The sequence below is a fragment of the Myotis myotis genome, unplaced genomic scaffold, assembly GCF_014108235.1.
Source record: "Myotis myotis isolate mMyoMyo1 unplaced genomic scaffold, mMyoMyo1.p scaffold_m19_p_8, whole genome shotgun sequence".
NCBI classification, from domain to species: domain Eukaryota; kingdom Metazoa; phylum Chordata; class Mammalia; order Chiroptera; family Vespertilionidae; genus Myotis; species Myotis myotis.
In genome coordinates, this window is record NW_023416390.1 from 73821651 (window position 1) to 73827650 (window position 6000).

The following is a 6000-nucleotide window of genomic DNA, read 5'->3' on the forward strand; positions in this document are numbered from 1 at the left end:
GAGAAAGGCTGCCTTCTGGGACCATGTATTTGGAGCCATAATTGTAGAATTACTAAAGTTCATCTTTCAAAATGGTTCTTGCCGGGGTTCTTGTTCCAGCATCAAGAAGGGTTCAGCAATCTGGAGAAGGGGCTGTGTGTAACTTAATAAAGAGTCCAGAGACGAAGCATAATTTTGAAAGGCATATGGGGGTCAGAGATGCTTAGCTAAAAGGAACTAAGATCTCCTCGTCTCAGGACCCCATGCTTTTTATTAACACAAATTGTCCTGAGGCAAGGTGGAGATATACACTTCAAAGGGTCAGGTTTCATTTACAGAATCCATTGTCAGATTGGGGGAATTAGCCTATGGCAGGTCAGGTGTTTGGCCAGTAGGAGGCAATAACATGTAGATTAAGATGTCCTGAGCAGTCTGGCAGCCACAATCACCCCTTTTCAGGTTTGGGGACATGCCCTTGCCACTCCAGATGATTCAGCCCTGCTGTCATGCTGGAATTGGCTCCTAGCAGTGCTTTAAAAGTTTAGGTGATGTATCTATCAGTCAGTATCCCAGCAGGAAACCGAAAACCACCCTCCAAAGTAAATACTTTACTCCAAAGTATTTTGGAGTAAAGTTAATAAAGGGACTATTTACGGAGGTATTACAAGACTAGAGGAGCTACCAAAGGATGTTGAGGCAGTAAGTTTGACAGACTTATCATTCAGAAGTCATTCCTGCCCTGCTGGTGTTACTCGTTAGTTGGATGTCAACCTATGAACCAAAAGGTCACAGTTCGATTCCTGGTCAGGGCACATGCCTAGGCTGCAGGCTCAGTCCCCAATAGGGGCATGCAGAAGGCAGCCGATCAATTATTCTCTCTCATCATTGATGTTTCTATCTCACTCTCCCTCCCTCTCTAAATCAAGAAATATATATATATATATATATATATATATATATATATATATATATATATATTCCTTTGAATGTTTGGTAGTATTCACTAGTGAAGCCATCTGGTGCTGGACTTTTATTTTGGGGGAGGTTTTGGATGATGGTTTCGTTAATATAAAAAACATTCAAACCTGTAAAGAATTTGTGTGAGTTTATTTGAGCAAAAGTGTCGACAATTGCCAGGAAGCAGAATCTCAGTGTATTGGGATAATGCTCCAGAGAATGGCCATTTTTTACCTTTTTTTATACATTACAATCAAAGAAGGAGACATCAGTGGGTTATATGAAATCCACTGGTGATAGATGAGGGGGAGGAGAGGAAGCAAAAGGGAAAACCTCTGAGATTGGATGAAAAATAAAATGATAGAAACACACTTCTTTTACTTAGGTGGGTACAGGATAGTTAACCGTCAACAATTAGCTCAATAACAATGAGAGGATTTGTGGTCTCCATTCTGGCAAAGCAGTGCCTGTGTTTTGAGGGGTCTGGAAAAGGGAAGTTACAAGTTACCCAGACATTTCAAAGGGTATGTTATCCTAGATCAGCGGTTCTCAACCTGTGGGTCTCGACCCCTTTGGGGGTCCAACGGCCCTTTCACAGGGGTCGCCTAAGGCCATCGGAAAGCACATATATAATTACATATTGTTTTTGTGATTAATCACTATGCTTTAATTATGTTCAATTTGTAACAATGAAAATACATCCTGCATATCATATTTAGATTACGATTCATACCACTAGCAAAATTACAGTTATGAAGTAGCAAAGAAAATAATTTTATGGTTGGGAGTAACCACAACATGAGGAACTGTATGAAAGGGTTGAGGCATTAGGAAGGTTGAGAACCACTGAACTAGATGCAAAAAGATAATAGGCTCAGATAACGTAAAGGTTGACCTTTGTCAGGGAAAATACCGGCCGAGTTTGTGACTACCCACCATAACTGCTTTTAGTTAAAGTTTAATTTCAGACCATCCTTTGTGGTTACTTTAGGTCTTTGAGTTTGCAAGACCGCCATGCAGGCCTTCCCTGAGTTTGTCAGGTTAGCATGTGGCCCATTTTTTTCATTCACAGTTTCAATTTTCTCACTGTTGATCGCTCTCTAGATTTTTCTAGTTCTTCATGATTCAGTCTAGGAAGCTTATATATTTCTTCTAGATTACTAGTATTGAATTTGGTGGCATATAGAGCTCCATAGTATTCTAGTATGCTCCTTTGTATATTTGTGATGTTTGTGGTAACTTCTCTTTCATTTCTAATTTTGCTTTTGTGGGTTTTTTGTTTTTGTTTTTGTTTCTTTTAGTCTTTTCTCTTTTGTTCTCTTGGTTTGTCAATTTTACTAATCTTTTCAAAAACTGAGCTCTTTGTTGTATTATTTTTTTTATATATTCTTTTTCATTCATTCAATTCTACTCTAATTTTTATTATTTCTTTTTTTCTGCTGACTTTGGGCTGTTTTATTCTTCTTTTTCTAGTTCTTTAAGATGTAATGTTGTTTAATTGAGATTTTTCTTGTTTCTTACTGATTTGGGTTGTTTTCCTGAGCAGGATGCAAGGATGATTTCTTTCCCGGGTTCTTGTCTAGATGGATCCAAAGAATGAAGCCACAGACAAAAGACAGTAGATGAAAAGGGTGGAAATTTATTGGAAGCAAATACAAACTCTCATGTAGGGAGGGAACCCCAAGGAGGTAACCTACAAAGCCCCTTTTTGGAAGGTGTATAAATGCTGTAATTCTTTGTCTCTTCACGCTCCCTTCTAATTGGGCCCCTTCCCCACTTTATGACCCTGTGCTCTTCTAATGAGTCACTCTTTTTGCAGAATGTCAGCTTCAAAGCCCAAACCCCACGTGGTGACCCCTCATTCTCTCCCCTTTCAGTGGTAGAATTCTCTGTTTCCCGTGAAAATCTGTTTTCCTCTTTCTGTCATTTGTCAACATTTCTCTATCCTCCATGAAAGTTTGTTCCCTTTTCCCCATACCCTGTGGCACCTTTTCTATTCTCTGTGAATGTATGTCTTTTGGCTGCTCTAAGCCCTCACCTATGCATTCCTCCCCCATGGACCCTCTTTATTCCTAAAACCCCCTAAACCTGCCTATTTTATCCCTAAAATTTCTTTCACTATGATAGGCCTATAAGGATATACATTTTCCTCTTATTACTGCTTTCTCTTCATTCCAGAAGTTTTGGTATGTTGTATGTCATTCTCACTTGTCTCTGTATATCTTTTGATCTCATCTTTTATTTCTTCTTCGATCCAGTCACTTTTTAGAAGTATGTTTCTTAATCTCCACATATTTGTGAATTTTAAAAAATTAAATCAGTATATCTCTAAAGTTATGCTGCACTAGAAAGTAAATTTCTCATTCCTCAGTTTCTCTAGATCAGGAATCAACAAATTTTCTCTTAAAGGCCAAGGTAATAAATACGTTTAGCTTCTCAGGCCAAAATTTTCCGGCACAACTACTCAATTCTACCATTGTATTGCTAAAGCAGCCATGATCCACTAAAACTTACAAAAGCAAGCTTGGAACCAGACTTGGCCATCGTGCTGTGGTTTGCCAACCTCTGCTGTAGATAAAATCCCACAGATTTGTTGTTGATCCTGAGGTACAGGTCCCCACAAATCACTAGCACTGCCAAAAGACACACATGCAATCAATATTTTAATACACTGCAGACTCAACAGAATTTGAGCAGAAACCAACTTGATTCTTTCTCAAAGCCCTCCAGTCTGCTCTGTGGACTAGGTTACCTTTGCTGTCACCTGGATGAAATCTTGGGTTGGTCCACAGGTCTTTAGTCTCTCTCAGATTTTTTTTTAAATTTTTCTGCATACCTGGAGATAGCAAACAGTCCACTACATTCTTTTAATCATATAACTCCACTCCCTGTGCAAATTCTCCCTTTGCTTCAGGGCCATTCTCCTCCCTGCAGCTTCTGGTCATTACAGCCTGTATCACCCCTCCAGTCCCCACCCTACTCCAGTTTCAGTGTAGTCTATGGTCTCTGTGTTAATTTGTTACTATATACTGCCATACAGCTTCATGTTTTATACCTTTTCTAATTATTGATAAGCTCTAAGCCATTGGGGGAGTTGGAGTGATGAAAGCCATGTTCCACAGTGCAGAATGTTTTAGGCCAGGGGTGGGGGACCTTTTTTCTGCCAAGGGCCATTTGGATATTTATAACATCATTCGTGGGCCATGCAAAATTATCAACTTAAAAATTAGCCTGCTATATTTGGTCAAACATTTAATATACTCACCCCTAATGCCGTGGCAGGGCCAGACCAAATGATTTTGAGGGTCTCATTTTGCCCACAGGCCAGACGTTCCCCACGCCTGTTTCAGACGATGCCAGAAGCCAGAAGTCTTCAACAACAGAACCACTCTCAAACACAGAAGGGAGAAAACCATCTAAGTAGAAAGAAGGGCAAAGTGTACATACTGCTGAAGAATCCATTATACTGGTTCCCCACCCTAACTACATTTTAGAATCACGTGAGTGTGTCTGTGTGTGCATGTCCACACATACACATATGTACTGTGGTCCTACTTAATTAAGATCAAGTCAATATGTTTTTAAAAACCCCAGGTCTATTCTACTAGGGCCCAGTGGTCAGCAAACTGCGGCTCGGCAAACCACGGCTCATGAGCCACATGCGGCTCTTTGGCCCCTTCAGTGTAGCTCTTCCACAAAATACCGACTTCTGTGCATGGGCCACGAAGTTTCAATCGCACTGTACATGCACGTCCGCACGTGGTATTTTATGGAAGAGCCACACTGAAGGGGTCAAAGAGCCGCATGTGGCTCAAGAGCCACAGTTTGCTGACCACGGTACGAGGCAGGCAGGGTTAAAAATGCTGGGTTAGATACTTGTTGTCAAACTGTATCACTCACACCCCCGGCCCCCTCCTCCTCTGTGGGGTTGTTGTTATATTGTAAATCAGAAGACGCCTTAATCAATAAGCCAAATTTATTTGGAGTCCTTTTCATTTCCCTAGCGCTAGTGGGCCCAGAGGAACTATTGCTTCTCAAATTCTGGAAGTCTTCCTTATTTATACGTTTTTCAGCTCTTTGTCTCCCAAATTTGGAATGAGACTTCCGGACCTTCTGAGAAAAAGTCCTGTTTGCTGGGACAGGGCCGTGAGACCAGATCTCAAGCCCTGGCCTGGCACCAGCACTGACAACTCTCTCTGGGGCATAGTTTACTGCCTCTCTGGAATGGGAGTAGTCTTATTTTTTCTATTATTTAAGCAAGCAAGCGTTTACAGAAGCCAGAATAGCAGGTTAAAATTTTAAACAGCAGTTTTTACCCAAGATGGAGGTTACTATGCTTCAGGGTCACCTATTGGAGCTGAGGAATCCACACATGACTTAGTAACCCAGGCGATTCCCATGCAGGCGGTGCAGGGGCTGCCCATCTTAATCGCCACTCAATCAGTGGTAATAATGGTCATGTTCCCCAGGGCAGGCATTTCACCTACAGGCAGGGAAGGGGGGAAGGCTGTGCAGGCGCTGAGGAGAAGAGGCTGCCGCAAGTGAACTGGAGTGGAAACAGCCCTGACTCAGCAGAGCTCATCAGGAACGTCAAGGGGCCGCTGACTGCTCATCAGCCCAGTCAACTAACGCAGTGTCCAATCCTGCAATGGGGCAGCACAGAATTCATAGAATTTCAAACATTTTCAGAAAAAGAAAAGTTCTGCCTTTTTTTTCTGAGCGTCTATGTTCCAAGTGGTTTCTAAGTGCTTTTAACTTGGAGAGCAATAACTCCCACTTTTTCTAATAGCGCGCAGCTAATTGCCAGGCATACCAGCACTGCAAGCACTTAATGCCTACATAAAACATGGGGCTATAATGAAGATAATTGAAAGTATGGCTTTCATCAATATTTAATTAGCATTTGGTGCTAACTCATTATTTCGGTACAATTAATTTGACATCTTACTTTAAGTCCTGAGCAGATTTCAGTCCAGAGGGCTGTGTTATTGACGAGGCATGTGTGCAACATCACACAGGCCCTTACCCAAAGGAAACAATATGAAATATGGGGAGATGATTGAC